At 38.5% G+C, this 27925-nt stretch overlaps 1 protein-coding gene across 1 annotated transcript in view; it reads right to left on the reverse strand.

Moving 5' to 3' along the window:
* BLID (BH3-like motif containing, cell death inducer) overlaps positions 1–27925 on the reverse strand; it is a 117359-nt gene that overhangs the window by 62095 nt on the left and 27339 nt on the right.

Here is a 27925-nt window from a genome sequence, read left to right on the forward strand (position 1 = left end):
GCCCTTTTCAAAATGTTTTTGTTATGTAATAAGGGATGGCAAAAGAAAAATAAACACAGGGTAGAGGGATATAAACAAAAACGGCTTAAAAATTAGAGGGTTCTGATCCCACCATGGCTTATTTCTCTCCTTTCTGAAAGCTGTCTCAGAATAACAACATTCTGGAATTTTAAGACAGGCAAAATCTTGCAAATACCTAGCTAGGTCCCTCACATCTTTACTCCCAATCCACTTCTCTGCACCTTCTTTTTTGACATCTTTAGCCCTATGTTGCAATCTAATCTAAAGCATAATATCAGTGTCTATTCTAAGAGAGGTGCTTTTTACTTAGCTGAATGACACCCTTCAAATGAGACCTTATTTTATATCCACAGGAATGGGGACAGATCCTATAAAACAACAAAGGAGCACTAACCTGGTAGTTGAGTAACCTACATTCTTGCCCCGGTTTTCTTACCAACTTAACTTCTGAAGTCTCATCTACAAAAATGAAGTGATCGACCTTGTCTGACTTTAAGGTCCATTCAAGTTCCATCCTTGTATTATCATCCTTAACCAACATGATTGAGATCCTTCCATATTTACAGTGACTCTATCCTTATTTTTCAAAAGAAGATAAAGAAGCTCAGAAAGGTCAAGTGACTTGCTCACATCACACCTCTAGTAAATGACAGAGCCTGGACTCACCTCCAGATCTTATCTACAGAACAAATGTCTCTGCAAATGCCTTTGTAGCTATAGTATCACATAGAAGAAAATATCCTGTGTGTTGGGCACCTGGTACTAGCACCTCCACCTCTTTATATGGTTTCCTCAGGAACTGCCATGTATGATGAGATCTTGGCAGCTTAGTTTTGGTTGATTAATTCAGAGATAGGCATGAACCAAATTAGGAAAGTAGACTCTTTCCACAGAATTTGGAATTATGAAAGGGAATTGGTCTGTCTGAGATGATTAAAGCCATAAAATGGAAAGCTCAGGAGATTAAAGCATCTGTGTTTCCTGTCAAGGGAAGGAAGTCACTTGTCAGGTGAGATAATGAAGCAGAGGGGAGAGATGGGGGTCCTGGTAGAATTTGGATCATGAGTTTTGGTTGTTCATGAGGTGCAGCTGCAAATTTGGGCTTCTAACAGCTTGGTCACTCTGTCCTCCCTTGTATTCTGTGTGCTAATATGTCCCCTTCTTCCTTTAACTGTTGCATGTCCTTGTGTTAGTTTCCCAGAACTATTGTAACAAATTATCACAAATCTAAACATACTTTGTCACCGTTCTAAAGACCAGCAGTCCGGAATCAAGGTGTTGACCAGATTGGCTCCTTCTGGAGGCTGACAAAAGTTGTTCATTTCTATCTCCTAGCTTCTACTGGCTGTTTCCAGTCCTTGGTATTCCTTGCCTTGTAGATGCATCACTTCTCTGTCTTCCCTGCCTCATCCACATGTGATCTCCTTTCTGTGTGTCTCTGTGTGTTTTCTTCCCTTCTTTTCTCTTACAAGGAATCTTGTCATCGTGCTTAGAGCCCAATTATATGCAGGATGATCTCTTCAGTTTGATTATGTCTGCAAAGTCCCTTTTTTGCAAATAAGGCCACACTCACAGATTCTGGGTGGCATGTCTTTGGGGGAGGCTGATATGAACCTCCATAAAAAGAGAATCTCAAGTGATAGTGATTAGTTTTGAGATGTAGTGATATCCATCTCAATAAATTCTTTCATATGTTTAATTATATTTTCCCTACCTGCCACCACCACCCATATTTTTCTTCCTGTAAGGTCATTTGGACATTTAACAAATATAACACTATAATCTAAACAGTAATATTGTGTTGCAAAACATTTTAGATTTCCTTTTTCTTGTGTTATAAAGACAAGAAAGATGACTGGATGATCTCAATTTGCTTAGCTCAAATGCTGCCAGTGACACAGAGCTGTAGATAAGATTAAGAAAATGTCCTCTCCCACTTGTGGCTTCCATGGACAGCTAAAAATTCATTTGTGCTTTTAGAGTAGTGCTCTAGGACTAGTATCATGACACCTGGAAGAAGAATGATTTACTGGAAGACTTTTCATGTCTAGACATCTCACATAGGTAGGGGTTTTGTTGTTGTTGCTGTTGTTGCTGTTGTTGCTGCTGCTGCTGCTGTTTTTAGGAGTAACAAAGAAGTGGAAGTGTGTCAGTGTTTGGTATTTTAACCAATATAACTTGCCTTCTTTTCCAGGGAAATGTTCTCTAATATATGGAGTCAGTTTCCACATAACCAGCTGTTTGTTAGGGTAAAAAATTTATCCCATCTTAGAATCTCAAATATCCATGTCAATGCCTTTATATAGCTGGTTTTATGTTTACTAGTAGTTGTCTTCAAATTCTCACTACTGCAGAGTGAAACTATTTATACTGTTGTTAAAAAAGAAAAACCTATAACAACAACAAAAACACAAAGTACCTGGTTTACGAGAGGTGTTTCATTGGGAAAATACTAAGGGATGAATTCAATAAAAAACAAAACCATACTTTTCACCCAGTATAACATTATGGATGCCATCCATTATACAAATTCATCACTGGGGTATTGTTTTACCCAACAAAGGACACCCACAAAGTTTAAACTTTGAGTGCATTTTTGGTGTTCTGATCCTCTCACAAGGCAATTTCCCACCGCATGCCATCTTAGAAATAATATCTGAATTTAAATGGGAACCAACCTTGAAGCTGTCATACAGATCTTTTGTCAGATGAGAATACAGTCTTCCAAAATGTGCGCAACTATACCTCATTCTCAGCTCCCTCACCTTGCTGTTATAACCAAGTCTCTTATGTTTCACAGCAGATGACTTACTTCTGTTTTAATAAAGTAAATCCAAAAATAGGAATGCCAAGTTCCTGCCATGTAAAATTTCTCAGTTTGGTGCTAAAAAAGAAGATATAACTTTCATAGAGTGACAAAAATGCTATAAACATGTGATGGCAGATTTGTTTGGGGTAGAGTTAATTACTTCCTTGTTAATTCCTGATAGAACTAAGGCTCTCTAACAGCTCACTTTTGGCTATTGATTTATCTCTTTACATGAAGAGTCACAGATTATTAAGGTTTTTTTTTTAATGCACACTTTTTCTTGGAGGTTACGATTCTATCTGATTTTATAATTTTCCATCTTGAAACTGATTTGATCCTTTTTAATGATGTTCATGCCCTTAATCAAGAGTGTATAAACAATCCATATTACAAGTTTCATAAAGACATATGTGAACATTTAACAGGCTTTGGGAGACATTTGCAGTTTAAAATATCTAGATGAATTCTTTTTTTCTTGGAGATTATCCTGTACGAGTAACAGGCAGGGAAAATATTTCCCATGCCTGTGAGTATTTAGGAGTTCCTTTGCGTGCCTAGGTCTTTTTTTTTTTCCCCTCCTCATAAAGGGGGAAGTGCTGTGCATTGGGGGTGGGCAAAGAGAAATGACAAGAAGCAAGAGCTTTGCTCCTGTAGGATCAAATTCCAAGCGGCATTCCTTCATACACTTCCATTTCTGCTGTGAAAGTGCGGTGTGGTGTTCGTTTTCACTGTATCTGCTCGCTTAATTGTTTCTGTCTGTTCATTTCATTCTTCAGTGAAAACATTAGCCTAAGGGACATTTGAAAATCAAAAGGTAGGCTTGAAGTTTAACAGGAAATGAACAGTGGTGTTGCTGCAATATTAAAATAAAAGTTTAGAACCTACAGAAAATAGCCAGTTTTAAACTTAATATATCTTTTCTCTTTTTGGTAGTTTCCTTTCGCTCTCCCAAACATCAAGATTAAAGAAAAACATTCCATGGCTTCTACGTTTTTACATGGCCAAGGTATATAAAGGATGCTGGGAGGTCTGCGTTAATGGAACTCATCTTAGATGTGCTGAAAATCAAGAGGTTTTGAATGATTAGGTAGCAGTGTCTAAAGCCCAGGACAAATTTCCTGACAGCCATAATTATTTAATTCTGTTAGAAGTATCCCTCTCCACCCCCAAACCTCCTCCTGCCAGAATTATCTAGATAATTAAGGAAGTGGTGGGAAGGTTAGAATCTGAACCATCTCCAAACCAAAACTGACCGGATAATTGTCCAACTCTCTGCTTCACTTACAGTGTAGAAATATGATTTCAGCGTCTCGGTGTGTGGTGGTGCAGCATGGCCTCTGGTAGGGAAGTTGTCTTCCAACAGAATACAACTTGAACTTCAGAAGTTCTTTATTCCTCAACCGAGTTGCCCATTTACACTCAAGGTGAGGTGGCTTAACTGCAGCAAATGTCAGAGATGCTAAATGCTGCTCTTGAACCAACTCAGGATGAAGTGTCACCATTGTCCAGCTGCTCTCTGATCCCCAAGACAAAAGATCGAGCAGATATTCAAACACCAAGCTTAGAAGATATCAGCTTAAAATACCACCTCTTTCACAACTACTGTGTCCACCGAGGAAATCAAACAATTCAAGAGGGGCAAAGCAACCAGCAGAGCAAAGTTGTTTGCAATGGCCCACTGGCTACAGATTTACTCAAGAGGTGAAGGGCGAGGTGGAAAATACCAGACTTAAAACAAAACAAAACAAAACAAATAAAAGCCTAAATACTCAAATATATAGAATTTATTAGGCCATTTATTTGGGGGAAATAATTTGGGTTAATTCAAATGGCCGTGCCTAGAAATAGTCAAATTACCTTTCCTTGCCTTGAAGAACAATGGATTTGGGATAGATCCAAATTCACAAAGAGCAGTCATGATTTTATATTCGGTTATCTCATAGAAAAATCGCTGTACTTTTGTATCGTTTTTCGCTAATGCTCTATTTCATTGGCACCGCACACTTGGAGGAGTCATTTAATCAAAAGTAATATTCATTTATGGATTGGTTATGTATCACATTAATTCGTTTTAAGAATAGCAGTGCAAGAGAACTGTTGATTATAAAACACAGTTTTGGGAAGAACTGATTTGTTTAGCTACCTTTACAATGATCATTCTCCACAGAGAATATAATCTTTTGGCTGTTTCTCTTAGTGGAGTGGAAGCTGTGTCGGTGGGGGTGGGGGGTGGGGGTGCAACACTAGGTGTAGCTTTAAAATGGGAAAGCAAGGCAAATGAACAAATTGCAAGTTAAATACTTTAGGGGGAGGGGACGTATTTTTACAGGTATCAATTATTGTCGTTACAAGTAATAAATAATGCTAAATAAAACATGTAACTAAACGGGCATTAAAGACCCTTTACATACATAGAAGAAAAAAGAACCTTTTTTTCCTCCTATGCTGCAGACTGCAGGCATTTTCCTCTCCCTCTGTCAAGTGCAATTCTTTCTTGATGAATGACAAGGCAGGATAATAGGCTGTGGTCGCCATGGCAACCAGACAGCAGCACTGTGTGCCTAGCATTTTTTCATCTGAAAATGAAACCAGAAGCAAAGGAAGGCTGAAAATGTAACCAACAGATTAACTGATACAAAAAAAAAGAAAAGAAAGAAAGAAAGAAAAAAAAAGGAACAAAAAGGCAAGTTAGATTACAAGCAATTAAAATTACAGTACCTAGCCTGCCTCTCTCCCTCTCTCTCCCTCTCTCTCCCTCTCCCTCTCCCTCTCTCCCTTTCCCTCTCCCTCTCCCTCCCTCTCTCTCTCTCTCTCTCTCACACACACACACACACACACACACACACACGCACTCACACATCTACTAGATATTTTAAAATTCTATTTGATAAACATGCAATGATCATGTTTTATCTTTATTTTTCAAAATACTGCTTTTGTTTGAAATCTAGGAATAACTGATCTTTTTTTAAAAAGGCATTTAATTTTACTAGACACCGCAATTTATTGAGGTTTAGGTACTGCGTTTGTCCTGGAATTTCTAAATTCTTTTCCTCCCTAGTGCCTAACCTGAAACTATGCAGAGACCAAGGGCTTGGTTGGTGTGCAACAGTTTTATCTGAGGGTAGGTTTGGTGAGAGGATCAAGGGAAGAAAGGTGACCTGGAGCTGAGAAATAAGAGGGCAACTCTGTAGTAACCCCTGGGGACTCTATATCCTCCAACTACAGTATTTACTAGAGTCATAGTTGTTCTTCTGTTGAGCTAAAATAAAGCTACAGTGCTTTGCTATATTCTCATTCCTAACATTAGAAGGTCCCTGAATTCCCATCCAGAACACTGTATATTCTGGCCATATAATTTTCCTTTTATTTACTGATAGCAAAACTTGGACGGCAGCTTTCCTTTTAGATGTTCCTTATCTCCACTGTATGTATATATAATAGAAAACAGATATAAAGGGGGATTTTCTGAGAGCCATACCCCCTTTGCAATGATATTGGTAGAAGCAAAGAGCACTGAGCTGGAAGTCAGAGGACAAGAGTCCTGTAAAGTTCTCAGCTTTGCAACTGGGGTTGGCCCGCACAGTGGGGAGAACGAACAAACAGGCCTTGGAATCAGCATGCTTGATTGGAATCTTAGCTCATATCCCTTCAGTGTTATAATTGGTATCAATATCTATTATGAATGAACCCTGGGTTTTTAACTTCTCTGAACTTCAGGAATTTTCATCTCTAAAATGGACACATCTTACCTACTTCACGAGACTGTTGAGATTAATGAGATGGTGTATAGTAGGAGTCAATTAAAAGATTCTTCTTCCCTGCAATCAAAATTCTCAGTTTTCTAATCTGTGTAGTAGAAATATCTGTATAGTGTGTGTGTATTGTGTGTATGTGTGTGTGTGTGTGTGAGAGAGAGAGAGAGAGAGAGAAGGGAGGGAAGGGAGGAGCATGTGTATACTTAACCACTTGTTTCAGAAGAGTGTAGATCAAATAAGTGAATTTATGTGAAATACTTTTAAAGTACGAGATGTTCTCGAAAAAGGAAGATAGGGTCACCCAGATGTTGAGAAACTTTTTTTTAGGAGCATCTAAAGAAAGGTGTCTTTACTCCAACCTGCCCAGAGGCAGAGGGATGGGCTGACTAGCTAAACTCCAAGAGTTCGTATCTCAAGAGCTCCCCTCTTGTGGACAAAAAGATTGCAATGTTTGAGACTCACAGAGCAAGTCCAGAGACTTTAGCTGGAGCATCAGGGTATGTGAGTGTTGACGAGTACCCAGTATGTGTCAGCTCAGAGCACTCCCGGTTTTCCTCTGACATGCCCAGTGGCTGTGTGGCCACCCACAGTAAGGCCTAATAAATCTTTCCTTTGTCCCCATTTCCCCCAACACACACAAATGCAAAGTAAACAGTTGGATCAAAGCTTTTAATGTGCTTTGTACTGTTTTATTTGAAAAGATCAGGTCTGATATTTGAGAGGAAGAGTCCATCTGGCTGGGCTGAGCTCAAGAAGCCTCAGACAAATTGTAAACAGGACCAGGGCACAAACCCCTCTCACGGCCCCACAGCCCAACGCTGCCATCTCCAAGTCACTGTCCCATGCTAGCTGGCTCTCCCTGAGAGTTCATGCAATGGGAACTTAGTGTATGGAGACTGATCTCCTTTGCAAGTTTTGCCTAAAGTTTTCTAGCATCTACTTTACCCACTACCACTGACATTCTGTTGAAGCTTCTATTGTTCCAGGATCATTAAAATTTCCAACAGTTAATATCATGGTGCTTTTATAAACCATTAGGCCCCTCAGTTGTTCACATAAACTCCTTAATAATTTAGAGTAAAAAGGTGAGGAATAGACATTTGAGGGTAGAAAATAATTGCTTTATTAAATGTGACATACATTTTTTTAAAGGTAAGCCTTGCACTTTTGCCACCTATGGAATACGAAGAAGGGGCACGCTGATTGCATTTCCTCCAATGCAGTATTTATCGTTTATCACACATCATGCTGTTATTTATTGAGGTACCTGTTCTTCTTGCTGGATTGAGAGCTCCTTATAGATAGGGGTCATGCCTATCTTGCTGACTTAATATATCTCCCTGCCCTAACCGAGTATTCAGCTCATAGTAGGCACTTAATACATATTTGTTAATCAAATGGATGAGCTTTGCAGTCTGACACACCTATGCTTTTACGGTAACTCTACTGTTCGCTCATTGTGACCGTGGGCATCTTTACTTTTCTGAACTTTATCTCTTGTCTGTGAAATGAGATGATAACTCTTCAAATAATTGTGAGTACTAAATAAAGCACATGTGTAAAAATGCAAAGTTCCTGGCATAATATAGTAGATATGCAAAAGCTACTAGTTTTCTCCTTTTTATTTCGATGCCTTCCATTGAATTTTTTAAGCAAATCTCTGGGCATTCTTTACTGCTAATTCTTGGAAGCCATATAATGCTGATAAAAAGAGGTATGGGCTTCTAAAAGTTTTATTTCCCAGAAACTGGTTATGTGGACCTATTTCAAGATCATGTCTATTGCAAGAGTAGAAGAGCAGATGCCATCTACAATCCACCACAACAACGAAGGTAGAATTCGATTGGGAAGACTGGGTTGGGAAGTGAAGATAGACTCCTGGGGTTGGCAGCAGATAAGGGACCAACATAAAAGCACAGCAGCACAGCCATTAATCTCAGGTTGACCACCAGTGTGTGAGCATCTGGAGAACAAATCACAGGCCACAGAATTGGCACAAGTGGGACACACACAGCATTAGCTGAGTTCAAAGAGTGAACTGACATTCAGCAGCATTTATTGAGTACTTACTGTATATGGGAGGAATGATGATCAGGTACTTTCCGTTGAGTATATCTCTCTTAACTTTGGAGCCAGTCGAACAACAGTAAAGCACAAGCTCAAGAGTCAGAATGTCAGGGCATCTTTCCAGGCTCTTCCATTTAATAGCTTCCTAACTGGGCATGTTACTTAAATTCTCTTATTAAAGAACAATGGTATCTACCTACAAAATTTTTGTGGTCATTAAATGATTCGATATATATAAAAGCACTTAGAACAGGGCCGATGCACAGAAGGTAAAATAAAATTTCAGTATATTTTAACTGTTGTGGTTTTATTTATACTTACTCATTCTTTTTATTAAGGTTAAGAGAGATTATGAATTTATGACAGGAAAGAGCTACAGAGCAGGGATTGGAAAACCTAGGTTGGAAATCAGTTCTGCGACTCATAAGCCTCAAGTTCCCCATTTGAAAATGGAAGTAAGAAGACTTGGCTCAAAAGATGTGTCATGAGAAGTCTGCCCATTAAGAGACCAAAGCTAAATGTGTCAGTTGAACCCCTGCAGGTGATAAGCAGAGTTTCAGACTACCAGAGAAGCTTAGCAGCTGACCCCAGGCCAGGGCAGCAGGAGTTCAAGCCCAGGCCCCCAGAAATTGGGACACAGAGACAGGGACCCAAGCATTGAAAATGAAGTCACCCAGATCAGCACAACAGCCTACTTAACCATGAGACACAGTGATGCCAAATTAATCTTCCAGGCACACCATTCAGATGAGATCATCATGCTCATAGGCCTCCAATCACTCCCACTGCCCTAAGAATAAAAATCTAAGCTCCTGTGATAAGCATACAAGTTCTTCCAGGACTTCCTTTCAAAATCCACTTTCTACTTTATCTCCCTTTCAAGATCACTAAGATACTGTCTGTTACCTATACATGCACATGGCATTTAAGGGATAAAGACACAAATTTTGGTCTCACTATTCTCTTCATCTAGAACACTATTCCTTTCCATTTCTACCTATCCAAGTTTTCCATGACTTTTGAGTCTCAGCTAAAGCCAATGTCTTCTATGAAGCTGTTTCTTATGCCTCCACATTGTGACTGTTCTTTAGCTCGTGGGCATTTAGCAGTCTCTTGTCTGTATTAGAACCATTTCTTTTTTTTTTTTTTTAAGATTTTATGTATTCATTTGAGATAGAGTGAGCAAGAGAGAGAGCACCAGCAGTGTCATAGAGAGAGGGAGAAGAAGACTCCCCCCTGAGCAGGGAGCCCAACACCGGCTCCATCCCAGGACCCAGAGATCATGACCTGAGACAAAGGCAGATGCTTAACCATCTCAGCCACCCAAGTGCCCCTAGAATCATTTCTGTATCTTCCTTTCCCTCCTGAACAATTACAAGTTCATTCGGTGGGCAGTTTTTGTTGTTTTAGCCTTATTTGCTTGAAAAGGAGCTTAAACATAGTGGTCAAGCAGTATATATTTATGTTATTTGTTTAATAGCTGTACTGAATGAATGGATGGATGGATGGGAAAGGTTTTTTTATTTATAAATCCCTCACCTATAACCAGGTTTTGTTTTCCAAGGCTGATCATAGACTTTAGTATTCATTATAATAATAATAATAACTATGAATTAACATTTATCAATACCTATTATGGACTAGAGGTTGAACAAAGAGGTAGGGGCACGGTGGTGAGTGAAACATACACATGTCTCCTCTTTGAGGCTCACAGTCTTATGGAAGGGACATGCATTATCAAATCACTGCCCAAAGATATAATTGCAAACCATGAATGCTATAAAGAAAAACATTACAGCCAGTTATGAGAACACAAACAAAGGGACAGGATCTAATTGGGGAGAGGTCAGGAAAGCCTTCCTTGAGGAATCGATGTTTCTATTCAGATTTGAATGATGATAGCAGTTGATCATGGACAAAGTAGTGACTTGACAGCAGGGGACTGAATAGAATGGCCATTTAAAGGCATTTCTACCCTGCAATCAGATGTTTCCAGCCTGTGTGAGGATGGCAAGTGGTCTAGCATCAGTGCTAATAATTTTGAGTGTATGTTGCAAACCAAGTAGGCAGACAGTAAGAAAGATGGTCCAGAGAAGTATGTGAGAGGAAAACAAGTAGCTCAATGAATAAATAATAAACCTGAATAAGTACAGAAGTAAACATAAGGCAAAAAGGGAGGAAATGATGAGTGTACCACGAATCTGCAGCCTGAATTCTCCAATAGATTCTATAAATCTTTAACCTACAAGTATTTTTGGTTTACCATTAAATATTTTGCATTTAGAATTTTTTTTTTGCATTTAGAATTTAAGGAAAGAGTTTGACTAAAGGCTATCCTAACTTGCTCTTTTATGAAAATATACTTGCTTGTGTCTAGGTCCTGGACCAATATGATGATGTCACCCTTCTGGACATGTGAAGTGACAGAAACAAAGAATAAGGACTAGATGGACTTAAATGTGAGGGGCTCAGGGTAGTTTGTGCCTCTGGATATGGCTGGATATTTATTTATAAACCTATATCCAGCTGAACTTAGGAAAATAAATGGAATAGCCAAAGGTTATGCTTGGAAAAGTGGGAAAAGGCAGGTAGAGTTGTATAGATGACATCTGGGATCCATGTCCATGGTTAAAGTTCTTACGAATTGAAAAATCAAAGGGAGAAGGTGCATCGAGAACTCAGACACTGCATTAACTATTCAGTATCCACAAGGAAACTTTTAGGATCAGAACAGTGTCCTTGGGTTCTGAGAGATGTCCTGTACATTTCAAACAACATATTTTCTCTACCTCCCTGCATGGGCTTAATGAATGTGTCTAGCTCTTCTGATCCAATGGTGGACATGCCTCATGGGAGAGAAGAACCCCTTTTCTGGGGACAGCACTATTTAAACTTCAGTGGCATTGAATTTGAAGGCAGATGGAAGAAGCTGAGTGTTGAGATTACTGAGAACAAAGAGTGTAGAAAGTAGAAGGCCTGGGTACAAAAATATAAGCTTTGTCTGCTCAGTTGCTATTCCGAGGCAAGTGGTGGTGAGAGACACAAATACAAGTGATTTAGCCTGCCTCATTCCCTCCTTCTCCCACCAGATTGCCTTGGTGTCATAAAACCTATCATGGGAACACTTCTCCAAGATATTAAGTCATTTCAGCGTTCAAGGCTCCTTTCTTAAAGCACTAATTCCCAGGGGAGGAACCCATCTTATTAAATAATATCTTAAAGAAGCATTAATAGACCAGTTCTTTTTTAAATAGGTACAAAGAGTGAACCTGATACCCTGACAAGAGGAGATGCGTGACAAAGCTAAGGGTTGGGCCCAGGCACCTACTAAAGCAGGATGATGCTGGAGAAAATCCCATCCAACTTCACATGTGAGGCTGCTCAACCAGGCTTTCTGTTGTCCTAGAGATCCCATTGGCTCCCGATAAACAGCTCTTGGTCTCACACGAAGTCATCGTATAACCAAATACTTCATTCATAAAGGGGTCACTTGCATCAGTTAGATGATAAAAATAAACACATGCACATATTTGGAGCATTTTCTCCTTAGCATGGGTAGAACTGCACGCAGTCGGATATTTAGCCAGATGCACCAAAAGGTGATTATAAGCTACACAAGAAATAAAAGGCATGCAAGACTTCCTCACTGCAAGCATGATTAACTCATCCCATGCTTTTGTGAATGGGCATCACTGACTAGCAATCAGGCCATAACCAAATTGACCAATCAGAACTCAGCAATACCTTGATCCCAAACTAGTCCCCCACACAAAAATGCCAATTTTCAGAGCCTGATAACAAACCTTTAAAAGGTCTTGATACCAGAGCTTTATAAGCAACATCAACAACAAATCAGTTGGAAAGGTGAATTACTTACTAGTAATTAGCTAACAAAAAGACTATAATCATTGTAAAAAGTCTTGGAGAATGTAGTATGATGAGCAGGGCTGGAAATGGAAACAAGTTGTGTTTAAAAAGGCAAAAATGAGTGACTTTGGGACAAGGTGACCAGTTTTATTTTATGGCTTCCTTTTGGGTTCAAAAGCCACCTCTGAAGTTTTTTCTCAGCACTGGCTATAAAAGGGTTATCATTACGTTTCCAGGGCATCCTGGCTGCACATGGAGTAGCCTTGACACCCGCAGGCTGTAGAACATCTCTCTTAAAGATATGAAGAAGAGGGCAGCCCGGATGGCTCAGCGGTTTAGCACCGCCTTCAGCCCAGGGCATGATCCTGGAGACCTGAGATCAAGTCACATGTTGGGCTCCCTGCATGGAGCCTGCTTCTCCCCCTGTCTGTGTCTCTGCCTCTCTCTGTGTCTCTCATGAATAAATAAATAAAATCTTTAAAAAAAAAGATATGAAGGAGATCTCTGTGATCCACCTTGGTGGTCTCAAAATCAGCATTTCATCTGAATTAATGTGCTGTGCTGGAGTTGTACCTTTTTAAAGGAGGTATTGAAAAGTCAGCACTGAGAAGGTAAGCTTCTCATTCATACATATATCTACAATCAGGTGGATTTGGACAGGTATTCATAAAGTTGGAAGCTCAATCTCTAAATAAACCAGTTAGTTTTATTCCACAAACTTCTCGGTCCTCACCAGAACCATGATCTCAGATGGTCCAGACTAGGTCCAGCTGGCAAATGTGATTGTTTAAAGATGAGAGCATTGTTTAAAGAAAGTGTGGGTGGACCCGTGTACATCTTTGACATATGTGTTCAGCTATGTGTGAATCAGTCAAACCATCTTTATATAGAGAGGAAAGAACATATTATTACCTAAGTAAATGGCCTGTCTTGAAATAGAAACATAATTCAATAAATAAATATGTTTCCCCATTGCTAGTGATTCTCCTGCAGATGTTTTTAATGTACTTAACTTAATTATCCATAAGAACAGAGAGAATGGGATCTCAACATTTTAGATAATCTAAGAAGCATTTCTATTTGACTTTAGAATACAATGTTCACAATCCCTGCACAAACCAATCTTCCCGCATTATATTTTGCTTAACCCAAAACCCACATTTACTACAGAAAGTTATTGGAAGGCATTAGACATGAACCTTTATGCAAATTTTCATCTTTTACTTTCCTCTGGATATTTTCACCAGTCTCTTCATCTTTCTTTTCTCCTGCATAAATCAAGCAGGAACTCACACCATTAATTTTCCTGGAATTGAATGCAGTTTAGAGCCAGAGAAGGGCAATCATTTCTTTACAAATCTATATCCCCTTACGAGGTGAAAACTTTGAGGACCAAAATCATGATTATTCATCTCTGTGTTCCCAAAATGTAGTAGGTTCTCAATTAATGTATACTGAGTGAATTAAGCACAAAATATGTAACAACCCATTAAAATATTTTGCCAGTCAATTCTATAATTTTTTAAATGTTGGTTTAGCATAAAGCATTACATTGCTCTGGGCAAGCAGGTAAGTGGCTATTTACAAGGCAGATTTATATATAATTGGATATAATGTATTCTAATGATTTGAATTGATTTGGTTAGTCTAATTTGGATGAAAGACACTCAGTCCATTGGTGTTATTTATTTCCTTGATGGTAATAAATGAAATTCCTTCTAATACCTTGCTGATGGCAATTTGTGTGTCAGATAAACAGTTGGAGCCTTTCACTTTTGCAACAATGGTCTAGGGGCAAACAATAGAACCCTTAAAACCCCATCTAATCCAGCTTTATTGTTTCATAAACTGTCAGGCTCTTCATTTTCTTTGTCACGATGGGAAGACAGAAAAGGATATAAGAAAAGCAGAGAGAGGACCATGGGGCTTAAGGATCGAAAGGACTTTAAGATAATGTAAATAATGAAATTGGTATGTTGAGAGAAATTGTTTTCCCTCTAATCTCTTTCTCACTTTTGTTTTTGGAAACATGTAGTACATAGAACCAGATAAATGACAAATGCAGAAATTCCTAATTATCTTGTGACTAGCAAGATTTTAACGATGACATAATGTCATAATCAATTTGTAGAACCAGGTAGAAGGCTATTTTACTACAGCAGGAAACACTGGGTGAAAAACTACACCAAATTATTAAGTTTAGTGAACTGAAAACCAAAGGTGGGTTCACAGTTAAAAACTATTATTTGTAGGCATAGAAATAAAGTTCCAGGTCAAAGAGTTTTAACTGTTTGTGTTGAGTGGAACACTTTAAATTAGGCTTAGTTTTATATGAACAGTCAATAAAAGCTTTTACTCAAAATTAGCAGTGCTCTAAGTTTTTAACAGTGTATTAATAGACAAAATAGTTCATGTTGATTCCAATGAGATGAAGTGAACTTTGGATTTTAGAAATTAAACAAATTATTCAAGAATTCAAATAGAACCGTGACCTTAGGAGTCAGGAAAGCTAAGTTCAAGTCTTGTCCTGAATATCTTCTTCACAGTAATTGCCCAATATCTGTTCCTTCAAATGTCCCCTTTACAAAGATGAGATAATATCACATGGATATCATGCAGACAAACAAGATAATAGATAAGAAAGGACAGCTTCAACCCTTTGGGAGAAATCCACCATAGAAATATAAAGGACTGTTATTTTTATTATGCCAGAATTAGCTAGAGTCTACATTCAGTTCTAGCCATCCAACAAAATACGAATTCGGAAATAGTTTAAAGAAGAGCCACCCAATAATTGAAAGTTCTAGAAATAGATATAACTAAAGAAGATTAGAGGAACTGATATTACTTATCCTATTAGAGGAATGGCTGAAGGAGCGTAAAATAATGGTTTAGGATTAGAGCAACAGTTCTTAAAGTGTGGTCCCAGGACCAAAAGCAGCAGCATCACCTGAGAACCTGATAGAAATGCAAATCCTAGGTTTCTACCTCAGACCTACAGAATCAGAAACTCTGGGGAAAGGACCCAGAAACCTATGGTTCAACAGTTCTCCAAGATGATCCTGATGCACATTCCAGGATAAGAACCCTTTAGAGAATAGGAGTGGTGGTCTCAAGGAGAATAGTAAGAATGAACAGTGTTAACTATTGGAACAGAAAAGAAGGGAGCTGTAGATCCTTGACTGTTGAATCTTCTCCCCCTGGTCAAAGCTACCAAATAATGCCACATGAGCATGAGGAATACTTGGGCGAAAGATAGTATAGAAGCCATCCGGAGAGGTCTCTTTTCTCTTCTTTCTTTCTTTTTTTTTTTTTTCTTTCAAGGAAAGTTCTGAGCCCTGGTAACTACATGTGGTGGTATCCTCAGATGGAATTTTAACACAGGGTTTATTCAAAGATGAAGTCCCAAGAGAACAGTCACATGAGAAACAAACCGCATGTACACACCAAAATCAAGTACCTTTGGCTCTGAAATAGTTCCTAATTAGTGGAAAGAGCCATAACTTTCTAGAAAATCAGTTTGAGTTGGGGGGGGGGGAATGCCAACAAAAAAACAGGAAAGAAGAAGAGCAAGAGAAGAAGACATGGAAGAGAAAGGAAGGAAGGTGGAAAGAAAAAAGTAAAGAGCAAGAGAAAGTGGGGTACAGAGAAAGAATTGCCAGTCTCAGCACAGAAGTAATGAGAAAAAGAATGAAAAGAGGACTTTCAGTGCTTCTGGATAGCATTACCATCCAATAATACAGTACAGTGGAGTCTTGCTAAGAATTCTGTCCTCTGGGGCCAGACTGTGGAACTGCTTTATCATGAATTTCAATTCATTTTAACAATTTGAATTGAGTTGAAATGCCCTGCTATGTATCTTTAGGCACTTTGGTAACCAAACTCCTGAATAAGTGCCAGACCATACTCACCTTATATAACTCCCTCTCCTCTTACAGAGAACTGTGACTACAGTGAGGAATCAGGTCTTTTTTTTTTTTTTTTGACACATTTACTTTTATTTTCTTTTTTATTTTTTTAAATGAGAAATTTTCCATTTTTTTAATTATTTATGATAGTCACACACACAGAGAGAGAGAGAGGCAGAGACATAGGCAGAGGGAGAAGCAGGCTCCATGCACCGGAAGCCCGACGTAGGATTCGATCCCCGGTCTCCAGGATCGCGCCCTGGGCCAAAGGCAGGCGCTAAACCGCTGCGCCACCCAGGGATCCCTACTTTTATTTTATTATGTGGAATAGATAAGTGCAAAGATGAGTGGACATATTCATATCTTTATGTATTATGGACAAAAGATTTCCAGCTCTCTTTATTGGGAAGCTCTTCTTTCAAGGAAGGTCATTTATCAACCCAAACAGAGCAAGAAAGGAGAAAATCCAGTTATTTAAAACATCAACACATACATTAGTGATCTCAATTCCTTACATATGAAATGACCTTCTTTTGATTACCTGACCCAAAATATTGATCCCAAACCCTTTGCTACTCATCATTCATTTAGATGGCTGCTTCCCAGCATCATTAGTTGTTAAAAGAAACATGTAAATGTAACAATATAAATATGAGACCAAATTTTTAAAATGCTTAAAATGTGCCAAATTAACTCTACTTCTTTCTTTGACAGTTATTAGACTGATAGTTTCGGGAGATGACATTTGGGATCCTAACTTCCACAAGTCACTCTACAAGGCTTCCTGAGATCTCCTTTGGGAAAGTTTGAGTCAAATATGTGAGTAAGATGACTTTGAGAGAAATATCTGATATATCAGATATCTTAATTGAGATTAAAAAAAAGATACTAGGAGACAGAATAATGGGCTGCATCTAAGGATGAGAAAAATGATGTTTGACAGCGGCATGTATAAAATAGACATGAGTGTTTTATTTTTTTTTTTTTTTTTTTTTTTTTTTCTTACTTTCATTTTTTTTTTATTGGTGTTCATTTTACTAACATACAGAATAACACCCAGTGCCCGTCACCCATTCACTCCCACCCCCCGCCCTCCTCCCCTTCTACCGCCCCTAGTTCGTTTCCCAGAGTTAGCAGTCTTTACGTTCTGTCTCCCTTTCTGATATTTCCCACACATTTCTTCTCCCTTCCCTTATTTTCCCTTTCACTATTATTTATATTCCCCAAATGAATGAGAACATATAATGTTTGTTCTTCTCCGACTGACTTACTTCACTCAGCATAATACCCTCCAGTTCCATCCACGTTGAAGCAAATGGTGGGTATTTGTCATTTCTAATAGCTGAGTAATATTCCATTGTATACATAAACCACATCTTCTTTATCCATTCATCTTTCGTTGGACACCGAGGTTCCTTCCACAGTTTGGCTATCGTGGCCATTGCTGCTAGAAACATCGGGGTGCAGGTGTCCCGGCGTTTCATTGCATTTGTATCTTTGGGGTAAATCCCCAACAGTGCAATTGCTGGGTCGTAGGGCAGGTCTATTTTTAACTGTTTGAGGAACCTCCACACAGTTTTCCAGAGTGGCTGCACCAGTTCACATTCCCACCAACAGTGTAAGAGGGTTCCCTTTTCTCCGCATCCTCTCCAACATTTGTTGTTTCCTGCCTTGTTAATTTTCCCCATTCTCACTGGTGTGAGGTGGTATCTCATTGTAGTTTTGATTTGTATTTCCCTGATGGCAAGTGATGCAGAGCATTTTCTCATATGCATGTTGGCCATGTCTATGTCTTCCTCTGTGAGATTTCTCTTCATGTCTTTTGCCCATTTCATGATTGGATTGTTTGTTTCTTTGGTGTTGAGTTTAATAAGTTCTTTATAGATCTTGGAAACTAGCCCTTTATCTGATATGTCATTTGCAAATATCTTCTCCCATTCTGTAGGTTGTCTTTGAGTTTTGTTGACTGTATCCTTTGCTGTGCAAAAGCTTCTTATCTTGATGAAGTCCCAATAGTTCATTTTTGCTTTTGTTTCTTTTGCCTTCGTGGATGTATCTTGCAAGAAGTTACTATGGCCGAGTTCAAAAAGGGTGTTGCCTGTGTTCTTCTCTAGGATTTTGATGGAATCTTGTCTCACATTTAGATCTTTCATCCATTTTGAGTTTATCTTTGTGTATGGTGAAAGAGAGTGATCTAGTTTCATTCTTCTGCATGTGGATGTCCAATTTTCCCAGCACCATTTATTGAAGAGACTGTCTTTCTTCCAATGGATAGTCTTTCCTCCTTTATCGAATATTAGTTGCCCATAAAGTTCAGGGTCCACTTCTGGATTCTCTATTCTGTTCCACTGATCTATGTGTCTGTTTTTGTGCCAGTACCACACTGTCTTGATGACCACAGCTTTGTAGTACAACCTGAAATCTGGCATTGTGATGCCCCCAGATATGGTTTTCTTTTTTAAAATTCCCCTGGCTATTCGGGGTCTTTTCTGATTCCACACAAATCTTAAAATAATTTGTTCTAACTCTCTGAAGAAAGTCCATGGTATTTTGATAGGGATTGCATTAAACGTGTATATTGCCCTGGGTAACATTGACATTTTCACAATATTAATTCTGCCAATCCATGAGCATGGAATATTTTTCCATCTCTTTGTGTCTTCCTCAATTTCTTTCAGAAGTGTTCTATAGTTTTGAGGGTATAGATCCTTTACATCTTTGGTGAGGTTTATTCCTAGGTATCCTATGCTTTTGGGTGCAATTGTAAATGGGATTGACTCCTTAATTTCTCTTTCTTCAGTCTCATTGTTAGTGTATAGAAATGCCACTGACTTCTGGGCATTGATTTTGTATCCTGCCACGCTACCGAATTGCTGTATGAGTTCTAGCAATCTTGGGGTGGAGACTTTTGGGTTTTCTATGTAGAGTATCATGTCATCGGCGAAGAGGGAGAGTTTGACTTCTTCTTTGCCAATTTGAATGCCTTTAATGTCTTTTTGTTGTCTGATTGCTGAGGCTAGGACTTCCAGTACTATGTTGAATAGCAGTGGTGAGAGTGGACATCCCTGTCTTGTTCCTGATCTTAGGGGAAAGGCTCCCAGTGCTTCCCCATTGAGAATGATATTTGCTGTGGGCTTTTCATAGATGGCTTTTAAGATGTCGAGGAATGTTCCCTCTATCCCTACACTCTGAAGAGTTTTGATCAGGAATGGATGCTGTATTTTGTCAAATGCTTTCTCTGCAGACATGAGTGTTTTAATAGAGAGTAAGATGATATGGGTCAACACTGCTAAATGGTTGCCAGGAAGATTAATATGAGGCTTTATTCACAGAAATCTAGTACTCAGAAAAAAAAATCCCTTTGTAAAAGGTGATCATCACATTTTACTCTCTAATGGTCATTCTACATCTAGACAATCACATTTAATTCTGAGTGGCACATTTTAAAAGGCAGATAAGCAAATGGGAGTGTGGAGACTAACAAAAATATTTCAGGTATTTGAAACAGTGCTCTGGGAGGAGTGATGGAAGGTGCTACGGCCATGTAGCCTAGAAAGTAAGAGATTCTGGAAAGCATAGCATTTCTTCCTTTAGATATCTGTAGAAGAAGATAGTAAAAGAAAATCAGATTTACATTCTGTCACCCACGGGTGAAACAGAATGATGGAAGAACCTCCTGTGATTAAATATAAGAAAAAAGTACTTAAACGGAGTTGTTTACAGGTGGAACTGCTAATCCACAAAGTACTCTGCTATAGGCTAGTAGACATAATTTAAGCAAAAGATGGCCTATATGGTCCTTATGGCTTCTTTACAATTGAAAGTCTATAGATCTAGAATCCAAAAGGAAATTTGGCCAAAGCAAAATCAAAAGTGCATCCTATAAACCATATTAATTTTTTGTAACATTTGCATCCCTGCTCTTCTTTATTAACCTGGGTAGTTAAAATCCAATGGGATGTAATCTTGATTGCCTGCTCTGGTTGCCAAGAGGATTTGCATTCCTAGGTCTCATGGGACTGTGGCAGTCAGAGAGATGGTTCTTGGCAGAATGCCATCCCTAAGCACTGTGCAGACAGCAGACTGGGGCACACAGCCTGTCTTGCCCCAGTCTTTCTGTAAAGGAGGCCTCTGGAGCTATTAAAAATATAATAGGCTACTGGACAAGCACAACGTTTTTAGAGACAATAAAGAGCTTGGGCAAGTTTGAACAGCAAGTTTCATCTCCTACATGAGGCCTTCCTTCAAGTGGGAGATGGTTGTTTCATCTACTGCAGAGAAAACAGCACAGAGAGTCAAGCAAAATAAAGAAACAGAAATGTGTTTCGAATGAAAGAACAAGATAAAACCTCAGGAAAAAAAACTTAATGAAATGGAGATAAGTAATTTACCCAGTAAAGAGTTCAAAGTATTGGTCATAAAGATGTCCACCGAAGTGAGGAAAAGAATGGACAAACACAATGAAAACTTCAACAGAGATGAAAAATATAAGGAAGTACAAAACAGAAGTTACAGAGCTGAAAATACAATAACCAAACTGACTACAGGGGCTTTAATAACAGACTAGAGAAAGCAGAAGAAAGAATCAGTCAACTCAAAGACAAGGCAGTGGAACTCACCCAATCAAAGCAGCAAAAAGAAAAAAGAAAGAAAAAAAAAGTGAAGATAGCTTAAGGGGTAAATGGGACGACATAAAATGGATTAATATTAGTAGAGGAGTTCCAGAAGGAGAAAGGGGAAGAAATCATGTCTGAAGAAATAATAGCTGAAAATGTCCCTAACCTGGAGAAGGAAATCAACATCCAGATCCAGGAAGCCCATAGAGCTCCAAGTAAGATGAAGCCAAAGAGACTTCACCAAGACACATTATAATTAAAATGTCAAAAGAGAAAATATTAAAAGTAGGAAGTAGGAAGAACTTCTTCAAACATTCTTCAAACATTTTGCCACATTTACTTTCAAGAGCTTTGTAAAGCAAGGATAAGTCAATGACTATATTTCTTATTTTACAGAAGAGCCAACTCATCCACAGAAATTTTAAAGGAAATAATTATTGATAGAATTAGATCTAGAACATGGAAACTTTATTCATGACAATAAACCTGCCAGTTGTGCTTTTGACCTTCACTAACTGGCATGCCTTCTAAAATTCTCCCTAATATTGATTGAGATCACTAGTTGATAAATTCAAGTTCATTGAGTGTTAGCCAAAGCCATAACCCATTATTCTATAAACACGGTAGTACTTTATAAGACATAGCAAGTGTTTGGTCATATTCTAGGTGAATTAGGAAGTTGTAAAGGATTCTTCTCTAGAGGTCTTCAAGATATTGTGACAATCTATTGGGTAGGTCATATTTCTCCACTAAACTATCAGTTATCATACCTTGGATAGAGTAAGAGAAAACTCTGGGACTCAGGAAATGCTAATGACTTCACTTGTGTATTACAATGCCAGCACATTTTCATTTTCTTCATTGTACTGCTCTGAGTTATGATATCATTCTCCTCAATGCCACACTTGACCCCATGTAGTAATAGTGGTGTACTGCTCACAATCTTTATGCATCAGCAAAACCCAAAAGAATCTTTTTAATCCTTGGGTTTATTACAAGTTTAACACTAATTAGATTTACCTGATGTCAGCAAATAACCCTAGTCTTTTGGCAACTAATATCCCAATAATAATCATAATGATAATGATCAGAAGTTTGAGAGAAGAAACCTCAGGTGAGAGTTCTGTGATGTGTTCACTCAAGTGACTTAGTAACTAGATTCAGAGGGTACAACCAGAGCTAAATTTTAGCCTCATGTCCCATGTGATTCTTTTAAAAGGTTTTATTTATTTATTTAGAGGGCACAAGCAGGGGGAGGGGCAGAGGGAAAGGGATAAAGAACCTCAAGTAGACTCCATGTTGAGCATGGAGCCCAACACAGGGTCCATGCGATTTCTTTTTTTACCAGTAAAGACTAATATGAAAAGTCTTATCCTTAGAGAACTCTCCTTTCTAGGCACACACCTATCTAGGGATCCCTAGTACTCTGAGACTCACTCCACTACCCTTACAGCTCTTTCACATTGTGAAATTCAGGGGGTTCAGTCAAACCAGGATAGCAAATCTCGCAAAGTGTTGGATCAGTTGGTGGTCAATATATGCATGGGGTAAGTTATGCATAGTAGGTAACAATAATCACACACACATACACACACACACACACACACACACACACACACAATCTCTTTCAGGACTGGTTTGCCTGAATCTTGGCATTGTGCAATGTCAAGTGACTTTAAAATGTGATTATCTTAGCCTCCTGAATGGAGAGACAGTGAACTGGAGAAAAAATGGGCATAAGATGATCATTTAAGATCATTTAAGAACATTCCACATTTTTCAAGCTATACAGTGTCATCCTTGCAGCTTACAGATGCCAGCAGTCTTAGATCAATTAAGTACAGCATCCCCTCCCCACAGCTTCCTTTATGAAAACCGAATATACTAACAGAATGTTGATAATAGCAAGGATTTTGCTAAATATCCATTTTTTATTTTTAAGAGTATCCCTATTTAAAATGTTGGAGCCTAAAAATATACACAAAACAAATGTTGATGCATTTCAGGGCTTGCATGTTATGATTTCCTCATTGCATCTGGTAACTGCATGTTATTAGCTACACTTGGTACAACTCGATACAGCTTGACATATTCTGGGATTTATTAAAATGTAAATGACAAAGCAGAAAAGAATGTTCAGACAATTGGATTACTCCATTGACTGAATGTTCCAATACTGTATCTATTTTTGTCAAAGCAATGGTGGCTCCTGCTGTGGAATGCTGAATGGAATATTCCATTGCAGGGCATGGGGAGAACTTGCATAAAAGAAATTGAAACCTAATCGTCGAATTTTTAATTCACTTCTCCAAAAGCAACAGATTGCCAATACTTTCTAAAAGAAATTATGATAATTTTGGCACATAATTATTGGAAGATTATCATTCACAGCTATGTATTCAGCATCTATTATTGGATCTGTAACTTCATTCATGAAAACAATGATGCATTTGCTTGTTTTTGCTCTTGGCCTTGGCTTGTTTTGGTTATGAACATTATGTGATAAGCATGCATATATGTGATATGGCAGCTAATATGCACACTCCAAGAGAGACATTTTCTTGATGGGAACTGTTATTATTTATTCCAGAGAAGAGAAGGCTGGGAGGTAGGTGTCTTTAAGGACTTGAAGGGATTGGGTTTAGAGAGAATGGAGACCAGCTGTTCTTTCTCTCCACAGGGAACAACAGAAAATGGGATTAAACTATAGCGTGAGGGATTTGGGATCGAAATAAAACAGAATTTCCCAACTGTGTAGTCTCTCAAACACTGAAATATGTTTCGAAGGAACTATGTGAGCATGAGTTTTATTTTGATGCCTTAAAAAATGGAAAGGCACATTTTCACTACGTGGTCTTGTACGGATGGAGAAGAGTGGACTCTGGTTCCTGGATTCTCTCGATCTCTGAGCAGAACCTACAAATGGGGAGTGGTGGTTGCGAAAAGAAGGGTAACGTTTTCTTAATGGTAGTTATTTTTCAGAGTCAGCTTTTCTCATGGGGCCAGACTGGAAATTTTTACCTGTGCTCTGAAATGTTAAACTCAATGGAATGTCCTGTAACAAGGTGGGTGGGACGGAGAACGTGAGAGCACAATGCTCTCTTATTTTCTCCTCCTACTATCCTATCATTTCTGCTGTTAAGGAGTTCAAGTTTAAAGGCAAAATGTCCTTTCTAGTGATGTGTGGAGTTCAACATATGCATATTGATTTTTTTTTTTTGCATATTGATTTTTTGAATGTGGTTAGGGCCCCTGGGAACCTGAGTTCTCTCTTTACAGTGAAATTATCTATCTGTTCATCAAGAGAGGTGTATATATTCCCCCAAAAAAGTTATACCCTCTCTTTACAGATATATATATATATATATATAGAGAGAGAGAGAGAGAGAGAGAGAAAGAGTTGTGTATATCCCCCCAAAAGAAGTTGTGCTTTAACAAAATAAATCTATAGTGCTCACATTTGATTAGCAAGAAAATTTGAGTACATGGGATTAAAACTGGTCCAAATTCAAGCTTACGTTAAAAAACCTTGACCACAGTGGATCTTGGTTGTCTCTTGACTTGGGGAAAATTATTTTCTATTTCCCTGAGATAGCTTAGTGGGACAAAAAGAGAGTGGTGTTAGAGTCAAAAGCCTGGGATCAGGTCTTAGTCATAAACTGGCTGTTTGACCTGGACACCTTAAGTAACTCTTAAGTACCAGTATTCTGAGGAATAAAAAGTAAAATGTGGATATATTAGATGATTTTAAAGTTTCTTTTTTTTTTTAAATAGGCTATCAATCACCAATACCAAAAGCTCTTAATCTCTAAACTCACCCCAAGATTATGTCCTCATAAATGAATGGTTCTCAACTTTAGCTACACATTTTTAATCACATGGGGAGCCTTAAGAGAATCCCAATTCCCAGGCCATGCCTCACACCAGTTAAATTAGAGCCTTTTGAAGAAAGACCCAGGTATCCCATATTTTTTAAACTCCCTGGGTGGTTACATCATGTAACCAATGTTGAAAACTCTTGCTTTGGGTACAAGGCAGGGAAAGGAACTGAAATAATATTAATGGTTCATTATGAGCATAGGAATTGTGTCCATCTTGTTACTTCCTATATCCTCAGGACCTAACAAAATGTCTGGGACATAGTAGGTGCTCAGGAAATGATCAAAAGTTTTAGTGCACTTTGGCCAATTCCTTAAAGAAGTAGGGCTTATCGAATCTGGTATCTACTTTGATCATTTTCACTTTGATCTTATTCACTGAATAGGAACTCAATTTTCTTTTTTTAAAAAAATATTTTATTGATTTATTCATGAGAGATAGAGAGAGAGAGGCAGAAACACAGGCAGAGGGAGAAGCAGACTCCATGCAGGAAGCCTGATGTGGGTGGGACTCAATCCTGGGTCTCCAGGATCAGGCTCTGGGCCGAAGTACAGCGCTAAATCCCTGACCCACCCGGGCTGCCCAAGAACTCAATTTTCTACTATTGGTTAGCTGTGTAAACAATGAAGGAAAGTGAAATAATGGGTAATCCCATTGCACTGATACAATGCAATGTATCCTTGAGATGAAAGTGAGGAAATCGTCTATCACCACATCCTCCAGAGAAGAGGCCCTTTGGAATCTAAAGACATGTCTCCTACATGACTCCACACATCTGGGTGAAAATGAATAAAATGAAATGTCTAAGAATCCAGATGTGTCATTCATTCATCTGGCAGATAATGATGAAGTACTTACAGTGTACCACGCACTATGACAGCCCATCGTTGACTTTGTCAATGGGGGTTTTATACTAGAATTAAACCTCTCTATCTGGCATCTTACCATGTAATGAGTTAATTTCCTCCGTATGTATATAGTACATTTTTTGTTGTATATCATCCTTGGGAAAACTGTAGAAATAGTCACTCAATTTTTTTTGCTCTGAGGTTTAGATGGCAAATTCCAGTTTAAAAAGCTAGCAAGTCTAGGGGATGAAATGACAAGCAAACATAATACTTGTCTTTCAGGACAATATTATCCAATAGAACTTCATTGATGATAGACTTGTTCTGCATTTGTGCTGTTCAACAGGGTGGCCACTAGTCACATCTGACTACTGAGCACTTGAGATATGGCCAGTGCCATTGAGAAACCGAATTTTTAATTTCCTTCAATATTAGCAAACTTCTATTGCAGTAGCCACCTGTGGCAAGTGGCTCCCCTACTCAACAAGGTAGGTCTAGAATTTCACATTCAAATGGAGGAGGCTAGCATATAAATTATGATAATCTGGGTGACAAGGGATAATATGAAGTAAGCACAGAATGCTATAAAAAATCCTACATGAGGAAGCCTGCCCTAGGCAGGCATAGTGGTAATGAACTAGGGTGGAAATTTCCAAGAGGAAGTGACTTCCAGAATAAGACCTTAAGGACAAGAGAATGAGTCTGGAAGGGTAGTGGAAATAGTACTAAGCAGAAGGTTTAAGTGTGTGAGAAAGCCCAGAAGGTAAAGAGAACAATAAGAAATGGCAAAAAGACATGGCAAGAACCTAGAAAAAGCAGTGGAAAACAGGTACCTGATAAGTCCAGACAGGGATGCTGGGGCCAGGATTCAGGATATGAAGGGCTTTAGGTGTCATAATATTCCAAGGGCAATGGGAAGCCAGGGAAAAGTTTGAAACTGTGGAATGATATGATCATGTCTGTGGTTTAGAGAGATTTCCCTGGCTGCTGCTTGGCAACATGAAGGGAAAAACTAGAGGCATGACTCAGTAGTCCAGGTGAGAAATGCGGGCTGTCTTAACTACAGCTGCACAGAAGAGGAAAAGAAGCAGATGTATTTGAAAAAAGAAGAAGGGAAAATCTAAATAATTGTCCTAAGTGATTGGCCAGGACAGGTGGAAGGAGCAAAGACAAGGACCACCCCTTGCTTTCTGACCTGGGTAGATGATGGTGCCATTTATTGAAAGTCCAATATGAGATTATGAGATATGGTCTCTAAATTTAAGTTTTTCCCATCACATCAGATCAACTGCTCCTCGTGGATCCTGAAACCAGCTTTAAAAACAAACCAGTTATGAGAGCATGCTCTTCCAAGAAATCAACACAAGTTCACAGTTGATACAACATTGCTTTTATTGGGGATTCAAGGGACATATGACAAAGTCTCATAAAATGTCAACAAAGTCACATTTTGTGCTTGGCTACTCTTTAAAAAACTCTGTTTATTTATGAACTCACTTAATGAGAACTGTGTGAGATGCGGCCAATAATCATCATTTTGAAAACAGGACAACCTGAGCTAAAAGGAGGTCTAAGTCTGACAATGCCAGATTTTTACATGGAAATTTACAACAGTCAAATATTCAGGTACTTTCAAACGTCTAAATGTTTATCCTTAAGTAGATTTAGCTTAACTGACTCCTTCAAGACAGAATTGTATATTGAACCCCTGTGTTATCCAGCTGACCACTTTATTAATCATTACTAAATGCCAATTAAATGCAAAGGAGCTGGTAAAGAAGAGTGAGATTTCCTCAATTCTAGCTTTTTAGGGCTGAAGTATTCTTGAGTTCGTTACATGGATAAGTGAGGATTAAAATAGCAAATAACCATTGATATTTTCAAAAACATAAGGACTATTGAAACAGTCATGTATAAATATTCATGCAGAAGCACTTACAAATACATACTGTGCATAAAATTGGGTAAGAAAAGGCTCATTAGAAGATCCGATTTGTTTAGGTGAGCTAAGAATTTCAAATAACTTAAGAATGTCATTGAAGACATTATACACATAACCTGAGCCATTATGTGTTCTCTGGGGATGGATTATTGACAGTTTATGCATCAAAAGATGTTAGTTCATAACGGGCTATTTTTCACATTGAGGTGG

This window comes from Canis lupus, chromosome 3, assembly GCF_048164855.1.
Source record: "Canis lupus baileyi chromosome 3, mCanLup2.hap1, whole genome shotgun sequence".
Lineage (NCBI taxonomy): Eukaryota > Metazoa > Chordata > Mammalia > Carnivora > Canidae > Canis > Canis lupus.